The 17137-nt window shown below is 46.8% G+C and overlaps 1 protein-coding gene across 1 annotated transcript in view; it reads right to left on the bottom strand.

The window, feature by feature from the left end:
- The window catches only part of LOC146007433 (uncharacterized), a 302630-nt gene that overhangs the window by 22793 nt on the left and 262700 nt on the right, over positions 1-17137 (bottom strand). The window lies entirely within an intron of this gene.

Below are 17137 nucleotides of genomic sequence, written 5' to 3'. Positions count from 1 at the left end.
TTAGACCATATACAGTAAGGCCCATTACACATTTTAGCAAACTCCGTAATACCCATTACACACAAAGCCACACGCCGTAATGCCAATTACACATTGTGCCACACATCATGATGCCCATTACACATTGTGCCACATATCATGATGCCCATTACATACTATATAACAAACCGTAATGCCCATTACATATTTGCCACATAAGACCTGCTTACCTATGTGCTCATTGCTAGGGGGTTCTTGCTTGATGGCACCATAGTACCCATTACACATGATGCCGCACACCATAGTACCCATTACACATGATGCCGCACACCATAGTACCCATTACACATGATGCTGCACACCATAGTACCCATTACACATGATGCTGCACACATAATGCCCCTTACACATGATGCTGCACACATAATGCTCCTTACACATGATGCTGCACACATAATGCTGCTTACACATGATGGTGCACACATAATGCCCCTTACACATTAAGCCACACATGCGTAATGCCCCCACATACCGCGACTTGTAGCGTCCCTTAAGCAATGCCCCCAAAAGTGCCACTTACTGTAAATTTTTATATGAGCCTTCGCTGCTGCTGCAGGGAGAGATGGAGAGCGGTGCAGCTGCTTCTATGGGGAGAGGAGCAGAGCGCAGCGCAGAGCACACTCCCACTCCCCTCCTGGTGTCCTCTCTAGCCGAGTGGACATTTGAAATATTGTGCGCACTGTTGTTGTGCGTGGCGTCGGGGGAGCACGCCGGGCGCCGGCACCACATGATTAAAGGGGGGGGGCGGGCTGAGGTGAAAGTGGGGAGCAGAATTGGAGCGTAAGCTGCAGGGGTGACAGTCATTGACAGCTGGGAAGAGAGCAGGGGGCTGCCCGGCTGTATTCAGAGCACTGCAGGTCATGGCTGTTTGAAATAATACCCCTTTCACAACAGAAAATGCAGGGATTTACCCGGGAATATGGACCCAGGATCATGCAGGGACATTCCCAGGCTGACCCCTCATACACCAGCCTAGTCCCTGCATTTTCTGGTGTGAGGGAGAGAGACAACCACTCCCCTCTCCCTACCCCCCTTTAACCAACCAGCTATATCTTCGGAACCAACTGACCCATTTACATGAGACGAGTATCATATTGAAGAACTTTTGAGTTGGCTTCGAATGATTTTGGTTCTGTGAAACTGGGCTGTTTGGTTCCAGAGAAATCTGCCCTCAAAGAACATAAACAGTCATGAAATTACATTTAAGAAATGGAAAAAAACGGTTTAACCTCAATATCCCTGGAACCAATTAACCCATATGGATTCAGCCTGGTATCAGATTGAAGACCCATCGATTTGGGTTCGACTGAGATCAACCTCGAGCTTCAGTAAAGGTGGAACTGGCAGCTGTTGAACTGGGTGGGGGTCGGAATTAGCGGGTCCCATGTTATCCTATAGGGAAAATGTTCCAGCTTTGCCTGGCAGTATCTCCGGTTCCCAGGGGGCTAGAGACACGGGGCTGGGCTCGTTGGAAAGCCCCATCCCTCAGCTACAAAATGGGCTAATGGGTGGTCCTGTGCACCCCCGGACCACCCCCTAGATTCGCCTATGTAGATCATCTATTAGACCACACTGGGTTTAGGTCGATAGTCATTAGGTCGACATGAGGTTTTCACTGTTTTTGACCCGAATGTTGACACAGTCGACATGGACACAGTTGGAGGTGAACCGCAGCCCCTTGCATCGCTCGCGATGCTTCGGGCATGGTGCCAAGCGCACTTTTTTATTCTCCCACCACGCCCTAGTGGATGTTAGGGCATGAAATACCGCCTGTCGGCTCATGAAACGGAAAAAACCATGTCGACCTAAACACATGTTGACCTTGACCCATGTCAACCTATTACCCTGTCGACCTTGGCCAATGTCGACCCAACATGGTCAACCTAATGACTGTCGACCTAAGTGGTCTAATAGATGACCGTTTCTCGCTATCACTATGTATGTGTGTATTATGTATGTAGTTTGTATACAATAAATTGTTTACATTTATGTCCTGTATTTTGGGGTAATTATTGGTACATACGTTATTAATCCTAATGGGGGTATCTGTGGTATTATTACATCCTCCCTAGACGCTAGCGCCGGCCATAGTCCCTCTACCCTACTACAGAATGCAGCGTGGGGGGGGTCGTGTTCCCGGTATTAGGGGACTTTGTGCTGCTTATTGTCACTTTATGCACATTGTGCTACGGCTCCGTTCTTTTGCTTCCGTTTACATGTGTGTTTATTCTCCCCTATTGGCAGAGGGATTACGCTGCGAGACGCGCACAGAGACGTTACACAGAGGACTGTAGAGACGCCATCATGGAAGCAGTAATATACAAGGTCAGAGGTCACATGTGACATCACTCTTATCTCTATTACTGACACAGTGACCTGACTGGGGAGATGAGGGGGTCTGGGAGCGTCACAGTGACATCACTCTTATCTCTATCACTGACACAGGGACCTGACTGGGGAGGTGACGGGGTCTGGGAGCGTCACAGTGACATCACTCTTATCTCTATTACTGACACAGGGACCTGACTGGGGAGGTGAGGGGGTCTGGGAGCGTCACAGTGACGTCACTCTTATCTCTATTACTGACTGGGGAGGTGAGGGGGTCTGGGAGCGTCACAGTGACATCACTCTTATCTATATTACTGACACAGGGACATTAGCAACAGTTGCCAATAGCAACATCCCATGTGAAATAAAACTCCCTTCTTAGTGATGTTGGTGATGGAGGAAGGAGGACTTACAGTCTTTGGAGGAAATTTACTGACGGTAGTTTGTTTCCATCATCCAAATCGGCACCAGGGAAAATAGAATATTCCCCTTACAGATGAGTAAAGGGAAGGCTGTATGATGAGGAGGGATAGGAGGCACCGGGGAGACGAGGATAACACTACGGGACATGTTAGCAGGGGCAAGCAGAGGACCCACGAGACATCCCAGATGGCTGAATGAAAGGCTCACTGGAACCTGGACCGATGTTGGGAGGTCACGCACTAGATCTAGGTCACGCTACACATCGTCCACTCCACCCGACATCACATATCAGAGAGTCAGGATCCCCGGGGTCTGTTGGTGGTGGATGATGGAAGGTCCGGTAGTAAAACTGCCACTGATCCCCTTACAAGGAATCATGCTGATGGATATATGGCGGTCATGTAGGTCCTCCTCGCCGATGGCCGTACTCCGGGGGAATATAATCCCCGAGGTGACAGCGCTCCCCGGGGCAGGTGTCTAACACAGGGGAACACAGGCATGTGATCCCCGGTGCTGTAGCTGGGATAGGACCGAGGGTGGCAGCAGGTAGGACCTAGGCCTAAGTAATAACCAGACACAGGGAAATACCATCTCTTCCCCAATCTGCAAACCAATGTACATAGTAATTATGTGTAACATAGACCCGTGTTATGTGCACAGATCATACATGACATTGCACATGTATCACATAGATAGAGATTAGGTCCCATCACACACCAGTGACTACCTGCTGTACAGCGGCTGTGTGCCTCTTACTGATAGACTTCTGTGTATTCTGCATTACTGACCATTACTCCTGTATCTCATTGCGTTGTGGGGTAATAGGAGGAAGCTCTGACTAATATTAAAGAGGAGAACCTAGAAGGAGAAGAGGAGACGTATGTGAGGGGAGATCAGCCGTGTAAGGAGGAGGAGATCCCTACAGGTATCAGCACAGGTGAGTAATATAAGGGGCGTGGTATAGTACCAGCCAATCAGCTCCTTGCTGCCATGTTAAGGGCTGTGTTCAAAAATTAGAGGAGCTGATTGGTTGCTCTCCAAGGCTTATGTGGGGTACACACCATGACGACCTGCTCACGATGCACATTGTGAGCGGGTCGTCAATGTTTCTTCAGACCCACTCACGATGATGCGGGGGGGCACGACCCGCTCACGATGTGCACCGTGAGCGGGTCCGATCCGATGGCGACCCGCACCCGGCTGTATGGTCGTTATTCAGATCCTACCTGCTGCAGGTAGAATCTGAATAACGACCGTCCGACCCTCGGGACCGCGCATCGAATCGGTATCGGTCCACACCAGGACAGAAAAGGGCCCAATCACCACACAATCTACATCCAATTGGTCGGAATTGGATCTAGATTGATGGGATCGGGCCCTAGTCGTCCTTATGTGTACCAGGCATTAGTACATCTGTAGTGTTCCCTCTAGGAATTTTTGGGGGAAAGGCGCCGCTGCACGGGGGGCGGACCAAGCCCGCTGACATCATCGTTGTAGACGTGCCCGGGCTGCCGCGTCACTAAAGGGGGCCTCCATCGAAGACCCTGAGCTTCCGGGTAAGCCAAGTGCCGCCAAGATTGTGGTGCCTGGAGCTTCCCCGGGCACACCAGCAAGTCAGGCAGCAGTCTCTTTTAGCGGGGAGCTGCTGGAGGGGCAGGGCGCATTTTGCCCTTTAGAAATCGGGCAGGGCGCAGCCTAGCGGGAACACTACATCTGCCCCTACATATACAAAGAGCTGCATATGTTCAGTCACTGCATCAATCTCTTATCCTGCCCCTCCTCTGTCACTGCCCTAATCTCTTATCCCGCCCCCTCCTCTGTCACTGCCCCTAATCTCTTATCCCGACATCTCCTCTGTCACTGCCCTAATCTCCTATCCCGCCCCCCTCCTCTGTCACTGCCCTAATCTCCTATCCCGCACCCCTCCTCTGTCACTGCCCTAATCTCCTATCCCGCCCCTCCTCTGTCACTGCCCTAATCTCCTATCCCGCACCCCTCCTCTGTCACTGCCCTAATTTCCTATCCCGCCCCTCCTCTGTCACTGCTCTAATCTCTTATCCCGCCCCCTCCTCTGTCACTGCGCTAATCTCTTTTCTCTTTCAATGGTCCTGGTGACACAGCTTCACATTGGGATGTAGGAGGGTCCGCAGGAGCCAGGCACCTATACCAAAGCTTTTGAGAGGTAGGCTCCTCCCACTGCATCCCGGAATCCTCAGTTTCGTTTAGGTGCCCACTGGAGTGGGTGCTATACTGAAGAGGCTGCTGCGCAGCCGAAGATTAGAGATAGATAGGTGTTTTTTATTTTATTAATTTTACACTTATTAGGTAGGATACAGTGTGAGGATTCTCACAGAATCCTCACACTGCCAGCGCAGCAGGTACTGACAGCAGCGTGTCCTGTCAGAGTTCCTGCGCACAGAGTGGACGCTGTCTGGTCTCTCTGTGCAGCGCTGACAACTTCTTTTTAGAAGTTTCCTGGGCTCCGGAGCATTCCTGAACCGACTTCACGCAGGTGGGGATCATGGGGGACGGGCTCTCCGTGATGGCGGCGGCCATTTTATGCGGAGCTTGCAAGCTGAGCTCCTTATTGAAAAGGACAGCAGCTTGTCACAGGAAGATTCCAAGTGGTCCCCAGGCGAAGGGGAGACACTAGGAATAGGAAATCCAACAGTAGGAGCGGCTGACTGGGGGTAGTTGGCGCCAAAACGCTACAGACCCTACAGCAGCAGGGACAGTTGGTCTCTTCCCTCACTCTGCTTGGCGCCGTTTTGGGAGACGCTGCTGTGGCTGAAACGCTGTTTCTTGCTGAGTGACTGGATTTTCTGGGCATCACTACCCCCTTCTTCTGGAGAATTCCGGAGCTTCAGACAGATTGCTGTTATACATTGACTCTGTATAAAACGCCTGTCATTTTACACTGTGTGAATTTACATGATCATGTCAGAGCAACAGTCTGTAGCTTTGGTGGAGGGAGCCCCACTTGCATTGAGTGTGTGCAGAGGTTGTGCACTTCAAATTTCCCCTGAACAGATGGCCAAGGGGGAATTGTGCCCGGCTTGCACAGTTGTGAGACCCATGGGCAGTGTACCCCAGAGGGTAGAGCAAGCAGAATCTGCGTGGGCTAGTGCCCTGGGCAGGTCGGTGAATGCTTTAGTGCAGTTGTTGGACAGGCAGAGAGATGTTTTGGTGTCTTCCCCTAAACCTATGTCATCCTCTCAGCAGTCCTCAGGCTCCTTGCCTCTGACCCAAGCAGATCCGGGCCTGTTGCAGGTGATGCAGGATACTGCAAAGGGGATTAGCAGGTTTAATGAACTGCTGGATAAGTATGATAATGATACGGAGGGGACCTCCAAAAGGCCTTACCCGGTACCTGTATTGACTGTGGAGTCAGGAGAGGAAGGAGAATGTGCATTAGACATGCCCTGGGATCAGGGTGATGATTCTGAGGATTCCTCAGCCCCAGGAGTAGAGGATTTGATTGCTGCGGTTAAGCAGGCTTTGAATTTGTCGGAGGGAGACAAAACTCCTGTCAGAGGAGTGTTTAAGAGGCAGCACAGAGAGGCTGTTACCTTCCCAGCAGATGAAGGTTTAAAGGATATTTTGGAAGGGGCTTGGAAAATGCCCGACAAAAGGCTGCAGATGCCAAAGAGGTTTTTAAGTCTTTATCCTATGCCAGAGGAACATACAGACCTCTGGGAAAAAAGTGCCTGTAGTGGATGCTTTGGGATCCGATATGATATCCCGGCGGTCGGGATCCCGGCGGTCGGAATCCCGACACTGGAATCCCGACCGCCGAAATCCCGACAAGGGGGGGACATGGATCGCCCCCCCTTGCGGGCTCGCTGCGCTCGCCACGCAGCGGGCCCGGTGCCTCGCTACGCTCGGCACGCTATTATATTCTCCCTCTATGGGTGTCGTGGACACCCACGGAGGGAGAAAGTTTCGGGATTTCGGCGGTCGGGATTCCAGTGTCGGGATTCCGACCGCCGGGATCCCGACCGCCGGGAAATTAACCGCATCCCGATGCTTTGGTAGCAAGGCTTTCTAAAGCAACTGTGCTACCTGTCCAAGGGGGCGCGGCCTTTAAGGACGCCGTAGACAAGAAGCTTGAAGGAAACCTCAAAGCCATTTGAGGGGGTGGGGTTTACACTCAGGCCCCTTATAGCGTCAGCCTGGGTCTCAAAGGCCATGATTGCTTGGGCTAGCGATTTATGCACCATATTGCATGCTGACCCGGGTGTGCTGCTGCTGGCTGAAAGCTGCTGCTGAATATGTACTTGAGGCAGAGGAAGAAGCTTTAAAGATGGCTTCTAAAGTGTCCACTGTTTCCATCAATGCCAGAAGAGCCCTGTGGCTCAAGGCATGGGAGGCAGATTCTGATTCCAAAAAGGCCTTAGAGGCGTTTGGCTTTTAAAGGCAAACTGCTGTTTGGGTCTGAACAAGAGGAGATTATTAAGCAGGCCACGTGAGGCAAAAGTACATTTCTGCCTGCTCCCTCGGCTACAAGAAACAATATCTCAAACAATAAAGCGCCAAATAAAAGAATATGCAGCCGGAGTGTTGTAGACAGTGAGGTTGTCAACCGCCACCAAAACAAAAGTACATCCAAGATAAAAAGATCTACACAACCACCAGCGCTTTCTCCTGTCTCATAAATAGTTAATACATAACTTTTCTATTTTAGTAGTCCAAAGTTCCAAACTGTTTCTTCAATTGCAGTTCACACCAGGATAGTCCCACGATCGAATATAAGGAAAGAAAAGACATGCAATTTGGTGCAGTATTTCTAAACGGCCTTCAATTCTTTATTTTAAAGAGATGCTCTCACAAGAAGTAGAAGAAACAAATCGCTCAATCACTCCAACAATGGCAAACTCTGCTGGGCGATCCACTTTCCAGGGTGGGGTACACAAACCACTTCTGCAAACTATATGAACTTCCACACCATACTCCCATACAAAGATTTAATGAAGGGGTTGGTTGGAGGACAAAAAGCAAACAATTGGTGCAGTAATCCAAAACTGGCAGAATTTTTAATGAAAAAAACACACTTACAAACAAATGTGAAACAAAGGCATATAAGTCCAATGTGGTAGGTACTGCTGCGCTCACATGAATGGTGATTCCTCACCCACAATGTTCCAGGGGAGGTCCAGGGGGTCCAAGTGCCGGCTCAAGGTCCCGGTTCTCCGTTCAGCGGTATGCAGTCCAACACCACCGCACACCTTAACGCGTTTTCGGACCACACAGGGTCCTTCTTCAGAAGTGTGCTGGCTAGCAACTGGGCTCCTATACTTATACCTGCTCCAATTAGCAGAGATTGATTTCAGCTGTGACTGTATGAGAGCACTGAAGCTCCGGCTCTTAGAGACCGGAAGATGACACTGTACTGCTTCCGGAAATGACGCAATGCGTTCCAAGGTGCACACCGCTTCCTTGTTTTGCGTTCCACTGTGCCCGGAGATGTTTGTTAGCCATCTCCTTTGAAGCACCAGATTTTCATACATCTCATGCCCATAATAGTTAGAATTCTTTATAGCAGCTGATGAATTTTAAAGTGCATTTTTGTACAGGGAGCCAAGTGAACTAAAAAACATATATAGCAATTAATAATCAGATAAAAACATGAAATAGTATAAAAGCGTATGCAATAAAAACGGGATAATAAAAGTGACAGGTACAGTGATTATTTTTAGGTACGGTGAAGAGTAAAACAAGGACATCTAAATTATGTTAAAAAGCATTTCAGCTCAAAATCATTGTTTAGTCCCTTGGGGATAAGCGATTTTAATTCAAAGATCCACCTCATCTCGGTTTGCGATAACCTTTTATCAAGGTCTCTGCTTCTTATTTTAGGTAGGATCTGTTGTATTCCCCCAAAAATTGATAATATGACATTCTTTTTTGTCATGAACTTCTTTAAAATGTGCCGACACAGAATGTGTGTCAACCCCTTTTCTTATGTTGTATATGTGCTCTGCCAACCTCACCTTAAGGTTTCTACTGGTTTTTCCAACATAGATGAGGTGGCATGAGCACTCAATGGCATAAATAATATTTCTATTATGAATGAATAATGAATTCATTAATTTGATAGGACTTGCCATTGACACAAAATTTTGTTATTTTACTCGTAGTGCTCTTCACCGTCTTGCACATTAGACACATACCACACCGATGAAACCCTTTGGTGCGTATACTCTGTCTGGTTTCACACTCTATACTACTACGTACTAGTTTATTTTTCAGGGATGGAGCCTTTTTATATATAAAACTAGGATATGGGGGTAAAACAGTTGCTAGAATGGGATCACGAGTTAAAATCTTCCAATTTGATTTAAAAATTCTCTCAATATCCTTAAAACATGAGCTATAACGTGAAATGAAAGCCAATTGAAATTTATCGTTTGATGTTTCCTTTTTCTTTTCTTTTAAAAGGTCTTCTCTTTCTAGGGTCTTTATCCTATTCTTGGCTTTTTCTAATGTTTCTGATTTATACCCCTTGCTCAGAAGTCTATCTGAGACTTCTTCTATTTGCTTAGAACACACAGACGCTGATGTGCAGTTTCTTTTAATTCTAGTAAATTGACTGAAGGGAATACCCTCCAGCCAATTTCGATGGTGTAGACTTGTTCTTTCAATGAAACTATTAGAGTCTGTTTCCTTTTTATAGGTTTTAGTCTCCAATTTCCCATCATTAACATAGATCAAAAGATCCAAAAAAGAAACTTTTTCATTGCTCAGTGAAAATGTCAACTTTATCGACATTTCATTCAGATTTAATGTATTGCAAAAAGTGTCGAGTGCTTTTTTTCATCGTTATCTCATACAAATAAAATGTCGTCTATAAATGTTGCCAGGACACCAGGCCCATCCCCAGCTCGCCCCCCCTGCCATATATGATGTTCTTCCCAATAGGCCATGAACAGGTTGGCGTAGCTGGGGGCAAACCTGGTGCCCATGGCAGTCCCCACAACTTGGAGATAAAAAATACCATCAAATATAAAATAATTGTTGGTTAAAATCAATTTTATTCCTTCTAAAATGAACTTCTGTGTAGATGGTTGCAAATCACTCTATTCTAAAAAATATGCAACAGCTTTAGTACCATATTCAATGTCTATTATTGTATACAGAGTGCTGACATCAGCTGTACAGATATACATCCCATCTTTCCATTTTATATTATTTAGTTTCCTTAAGACATCTCCCGTGTCCTTAAGAAAAGCCTTTTGTTTTTTGTACTATAGGTTAGAGGTAAAAGTCTATTAAAGCAGATAGGTTAGAGGTCAGGCTATTACAGCCTGACACTATCGGTCTACCTGGAGGTTTTTGGGGGTTTTTATGAACCTTCGGTAGAACGTATAAGGTCGGTATCGAGGGATTTGGGATACGCAAATATTCATATTCTTTTTGCTGATTACCTCATCTTTCAGCTGAAATGCTTTTTAACATAATTTATTTTACGATCCCCATGGCAGCCATAACACTGGGATATCCTCCCTTCTCCTAGTTCAGACAGAATGTTTTTCAGGGACTGCCCACCTTGGGTATAATAGCCTCCTCCTCCCTCTCCTCTGTGTCTTTTCTTTCTGTCTCCGTTAGTCAGACAGTACAGGGTATTTTATTTTGTTTGAACGGGTGCCTCAGAATCAGCCTCAGCTGAAGGGTAGCTGCCCGGGAAGAAGAGGAGCTGGTAAGGAGTGTGGACTGGGTCCTGCCATACAGCTAAGTATACCTGCCTAAGAAAAAGGGCTGCCAGCTTGGCAGTGCCGCTTGGTACCTGTAGTGCGCCGAGACGCGCGCGTGGTAGGAGGGCGGCAGGTGACTCCCGCTGGTGAACGGTAAGCGGAGGGGCAGCAGCAGCAGCGCCTGGAAGTTTGGCTGTAGTCTTACAGCAGTCATAGCGGCATAAGGACTTGTAGTAACGCCGCAGGCAGAAGGGGCGGAAGCACGCTGACGCCGCACTTCCGCCCAGCGTGCTCACAGGTGCACGGGCTAAATGATCCCCCGGGTACTCGGCTGGATCTGTTGGTTCCGCCTGGCTATACTATGGGTTGCCAGAACGGAGAGCGCAGGGTTAAAGCACGCTATTTAAACCTGTGTTGCCAGCAGACTGTCACTCGTTTCAGGAGTCTGCTAGGCTGGTTCAGAGATGGATCTACCTTCTTCCCCTAAGCCTGCTGATGCCCAATTGAGGTAACCCTGGTTTTTATGGGCATTAGATTGTTTTGTTTATCCTGGCTAAGGTGGAAAGATGATATCACCTTCGGAAGGAAGTTTGGGTTTGTTCTTAAAACTACCCTGTCTGGGAAGATGACTAGGTAGGGTTCTTCAATCCACAAGGCCTGAAGTTCTCCGATCCTCCTTGCCGACGTTACTGCAATGAGAAACACCACCTTCCACACCAGAAATTTCATGGGGATTACTGACAAAGGTTCGAACGGTTCTTTGGCCAAAACTTGTAATACTAGGTTCAGGTCCCAGGGAGCTACTAGAGATCTTATAGGTGGACGCATCTTTCTCATGGCTCTAGAGAATCTCTTCACCATCTTCTCCTCCGCCAGGCTACGATCCAGAAGGATACTTAGAGCTGAGATTTGTGATTTAATCGTAGCTGTTGCTAGGCCCATCTTGAATCCGTCCGTCAAGAATTGTAGTACTTTTGAAGTCGGTATTTCATGGAACTCTTCCTTAAATTTTCCCCAGCTTAGGAATTTAAGCCAAGTTTTATAATACACTAGTGATGACACCTTCTTCCTGGCTTCCAGAATCATCTCCACTACTTGGTTAGATAGGTCATATCTCTTCAGGACCTTCCGCTCAATTTCCACACCTTTAAGGAAAATATAGCTGGATCTGGATGACAGATTGGTCCTTGCGTCAGCAGGTCGGTCCGTATTGGTACCCTCCATGGCTCTTGTACCATCATGTTGAGCACCTTTGAGAACCACGGTCTCGTGGGCCAGTCCGGTAGAACGATAATTACCTCCACCTTGTCTTCTGCCACTTTCTTCAGAACCCTGCTTATCATCAGGATGGGGGGGAAACACATATCCCAGCTTGAATCTCCATTTTATCGAAAAAGCATCCATAGCTAGAGCTTGTGGGTGATAGAATTTGGAGCAGAAGTTCTTTACCTTCCTGTTGCCAAACGTCGCCATGAGATCTATCTCTGGGAGTCCAAATCTTCTCACAATTGAGTTGAATGTTGTCTCGCTTATCTCCCATTCTCCAGGTAGCACCTCCTTGCGACTTCCGCTAGTACATTTTCCGAGCCCGGAATGTATACCGCCGATATTGACTGAAGGTTCACCTCTGCCCACGCTAGAATTTTCTCTGAGATCATCATCAGTCTCCTTGCTCTTGTGCCCCCCTGGTGGTTTAAGTATGAGACTACAGTCTTGTTGTCTGACATGACCCTCAAGTGCGAATCTTGAATGACTTGGGCAAACCGCTCTATCGACCTCCAGACCGCCAGCAACTCCCTCACATTGGAGGATCTCTGACTCTCTTCTGTCGACCAAGTTCCTTGAGCTGACTTTGATTGGAGGTGAGCTCCCCAGCCCAACATACTTGCATCTGTTGTCAGTATTAGGTACTCTGGGTTTTCCAGCTTTGTGTATTTTGCCTCCAAACCTCTTGTCCACCACAGTAGTGACCTCTTCGTCTTGTCGTGCAGGGACACAAGTTGCTTTTCGCTGTTTTTGTCTCTTGAATAGTGAAGAAACTGCCACTGGAGAGTTCTCATTCTCCATTGAGCCCATGGTATTATGTGGATGCATGATGCCATCATGCCTAGTAGCTGGAATACCTGACACAAAGGAAATCTCCTCCTTTGAGACAGTGATTTTGCTAAGTGATGTATCTTCACGCACCTCTCTACCGATAGAGCCACTGTGAATTTTCCAGTGTTTATTCTCAATCCTAGAAACTGGATCTTTTGACAAGGGACCAGTTGGCTCTTCTCTGCATTGACCACCCATCCATGTCTCTGAAGGAAACTGATAGTTGTCTCGATGTCCCTTTGCACCTTCTCCTTGGATTCTCCTGTCACCAGAAGGTCGTCCAGGTATGGCCAGATCTGGATCTTTCCTTGTCTCAATTCTGCCATTAGGGTTACCAACACCTTCGTGAATACTCGGGGTGATGTCTTGAGGCCAAAGGGGATGCATGTAAATTGGAAGTGACTTCCCATTACTGCAAATCGGAGAAATTTCCTGTCTCGGTGACACACTGGTACATGGTAATAGGCATCTCGCAAGTCTATTGATGCAAAGAACTCGCCTTTCTTCAACCCCGTCATAATTGAGCTCACACATTCCATGCAGAATTTCAGAGTCTTTATCCATGTGTTGAGATCTCTCAGATCCAAAATGGTCCTGAAACCACCTGTGTTCTTCTTCACTAAAAACAGGTTCGAGTAGAACCCTTTCTTCTTCTGAGTTTCTGGTACCGTCTCTATAGCTTCTATTTCCAACAACTGTTGGATCTTCAATAGCAGCTCTTGTCTTTGTCTTAAGTCTTTTGGAGTCTTCGAGACCTCGAACCTGTTGCAATAGGGTACTTTCATAAATTCTATTCTGTATCCGTTCTTGACAATGTCCAGGACCCATCTGTCCCTTATGGTCTCTCCCCAGATCTCCGCAAACCTTAACAACCTTGCTCCCACCTTCAGTGGATAGTCATGACCTTCCACCTCTCCGAAAGGACTGGCGGAAAGTTTGCCTGGATGTACTGGCGCTGCCTCTTCTGAAGAACGGTCGCCCCGGCCTGTAACTCTTCGCCTCTCTATACCCCTGTTTGCCGACACACGGAATCAGGAATTTATTTCTTTTGTCTTGGGGTAATCTGGTTGATTTCCCCCCAGACAGTTTCTGGATCATACTGTCTAGTTTAGACCCGAACAAGTAGGTACCTTCAAATGGAAGTGTAATCAGTCTATTCTTAGACCCTGCATCCGCACTCCAAGGTTTCAGCCATAAGGCCCGCCTTGCCGAAACTCCAGCTGCCATAGTTTTTGCTGCTAATGAGACCGTGTCTAGAGAGGATTCGCATAAATACTCTATGCCTTTTTGCATGATCTCCACACTCTTGATCAAGTATTGTTTGGAGATACGCTCCTCAATGTCTGTATGTAAATTAGTTGACCACAGTCTAAGCGCTCTCACCACTGATGCTGTAGCCACACTAGCTTTGAGTGATGTAGCAGCTGTAGCATGTACTTTGCGTAAAGCATTTTCCATCTTCCTGTCCATAGAGTCCCTAAACGTCGCGCCATCTTCTACTGGGATTGTGGTTTTGGAAACAATTTCGGCTACTGCACCATCCACTTTAGGGACAAGACACCAACTGAGGAGCTCCTCATCTTTATATGGATACATTCTTTCCAATCTATTATTTGTTCCTGCTCTTTTATCGATGTTTGACCATTCCTTGGTTATCATGTCCCTAATCATTTTATGGACTGGAAAACACCTGTTCTTTTTAGCTTTGTCTTGGAACAATGGATTATCTTCCTCAGTGTCTACTGGCTCTTTAAAGTTCATTGCTTTGTAAATCTTCTTTAGTAAATTTTCTACTATCTCTAAATTAAATGTCCTGGAATCCTCAATTTCCCCAGGTTCATCCTCAGAATCCTCTTTTTCTATGATTTCTCCTGGGTCATCATCTGCTTCCTGTGATAATTCTGCTTGCTCCCTGGATCTTTTAGGATTTTGACTTTGTGCAAACTCTTCCTTGGACACAAATGAATTTTTCATCCATTCCATCAGATTCTTTAATACATCTGTTTGTTCGACTTGCTTAGTGATTTTTGACTGGGTTTGCAAGCATTTCCCACATACTGTGGCTTTATCCACGGATGAGAACAGCATATCACAGGTCATGCAAGTACACGAAACAACCTTCTTCTTTGCAGTCCTCTTTTTAGGAATAGGTGAAGAAGGCACACTATAATAAAGAGGATAATTACTATCTATCCTAAAACAAAACAATCTAATGCCCATAAAAACCAGGGTTACCTCAATGCTGGCAACACAGGTTTAAATAGCGCGCTTTAACCCTGCGCTCTCCGTTCTGGCAACCCATAGTATAGCCAGGCGGAACCAACAGATCCAGCCGAGTACCCGGGGGATCATTTAGCCCGTGCACCTGTGAGCACGCTGGGCGGAAGTGCGGCGTCAGCGTGCTTCCGCCCCTTCTGCCTGCAGCGTTACTACAAGTCCTTATGCCGCTATGACTGCTGTAAGACTACAGCCAAACTTCCAGGCGCTGCTGCTGCTGCCCCTCCGCTTACCGTTCACCAGCGGGAGTCACCTGCCGCCCTCCTACCACGCGCGCGTCTCGGCGCACTACAGGTACCAAGCGGCACTGCCAAGCTGGCAGCCCTTTTTCTTAGGCAGGTATACTTAGCTGTATGGCAGGACCCAGTCCACACTCCTTACCAGCTCCTCTTCTTCCCGGGCAGCTACCCTTCAGCTGAGGCTGATTCTGAGGCACCCGTTCAAACAAAATAAAATACCCTGTACTGTCTGACTAACGGAGACAGAAAGAAAAGACACAGAGGAGAGGGAGGAGGAGGCTATTATACCCAAGGTGGGCGGTCCCTGAAAAACATTCTGTCTGAACTAGGAGAAGGGAGGATATCCCAGTGTTATGGCTGCCATGGGATCTCTAACAAGAAAAGGAATTATCGGTGAGTTATAATTCGCACTTTTAGATGTCCTTGTTTTACTCTTCACCATACCTAAAAATAATCACTGTACCTATCACTTTTATTATCCCGTTTTTATTGCATACGCTTTTATACTATTTCATGTTTTTATCTGATTATTAATTGCTATATATGTTTTTTAGTTCACTTGGCTCCCTGTACAAAAATGCACTTTAAAATTAATCAGCTGCTATAAAGAATTCTAACTATTATGGGCATGAGACGTATGAAAATCTGGTGCTTCAAAGGAGATGGCTAACAAACATCTCCGGGTACAGTGGAACGCAAAACAATGAAGCTGTGTGCACCTTAGAACGCATTGCGTCATTTCCGGAAGCAGTACAGTGTCAGCTTCTGGTCTCTTAAGAGCCGGAGCTTCAGTGCTCTCATACAGTCACAGCTGAAATCAATCTCTGCTAATTGGAGCAGGTATAAGTATAACGCGTTAAGGTGTGTGGTGGTGTTGGACTGCATACCGCTGAACGGAGAACCGGGATCTTGAGCCGGCACTTGGACCCCCTGGACCTCCCCTGGAACATCGTGGGTGAGGAATCACCGTTCATGTGAGCGCAGCAGTACCTACCACATTGGACTTATATGCCTTTGTTTCACATTTGTTTGTAAGTTTTTTTTTTTGTCATTAAAAATTCTGTCAGTTTTGGATTACTGCACCAATTGTTTGCTTTTTGTCCTCCAACCAACCCCTTCATTAAATATTTGTATGGGAGTATGGTGTGGAAGTTCATATCATTTGCAGAAGTGGTTTGTGTACCCCACCCTGGAAAGTGGATCGCCCAGCAGAGTTTGCCATTGTCGGAGTGATTAAGCGATTTGTTTCTCCTACTTCTTGTGAGTGCATCTCTTTAAAATAAAGAATTGAAGGCCGTTTAGAAATACTGCACCAAATTGCATGTCTTTTCTTTCCTTATATTCGATCGTGGGACCATCCTGGTGTGAACTGCAATTGAAGAAACTATTTGGAACTTTGGACTATTAAAATAGAGAAGTTATGTATTAACTATTTATGAGACAGGAGAAAGCGCTGGTGGTTGTGTAGATCTTTTTATCTTGGATGCTCCCTCGGCTAAGCAATCCTCTAAGTTTTCAGCATTCCGGCCGTCCTTTCAGCCCTCCCCTAGAGGGGGTGCGTCCTTTCGAGGACAGTCATTCAAGGGAAAGTTCCAGTCATCTAAGGGAAAGGCCCCAAAATCTAGATTCGGTTCTTTTCACAAGAAACCGAACACCAAAAGCGACGATAAGTCCTCAGCATGACTGCCTGGGGAGCCCTCCATCTGTAACCAAGGTGGGGGGTCGTCTTTTATGGTTCAGGGAAGCTTGGGCAAAGTTGGACATGGACCCTTGGGTGTTGGGAATTGTTTCAGAAGGATACAGGATTCCTTTCAAAAATAAATCTGAATTTTTCCCTATCAGTGCAAAAAGCTCGAGCATAGAGTCTTTTTATAAAATAACATTAGAAGATTTTAAGGAATTATGTATAAAAGAACAATCTAAAACCTATAAACCTTCGAACCTTACAATTAAAGAAAAGGAAGCACTTAAAGAATTACAAAAAGATCATAATTTAATAATTAAAGAGGCTGATAAAGGGGGGGGGGTCGTTATTATGACCAG

Source organism: Crinia signifera, chromosome 6 (genome assembly GCF_055691185.1).
Source record: "Crinia signifera chromosome 6, ASM5569118v1, whole genome shotgun sequence".
Classification (NCBI taxonomy): domain Eukaryota; kingdom Metazoa; phylum Chordata; class Amphibia; order Anura; family Myobatrachidae; genus Crinia; species Crinia signifera.
The sequence above is the reverse complement of the archived record's forward strand: the minus strand, read 5'-3'. Positions and strand labels throughout refer to the sequence as shown.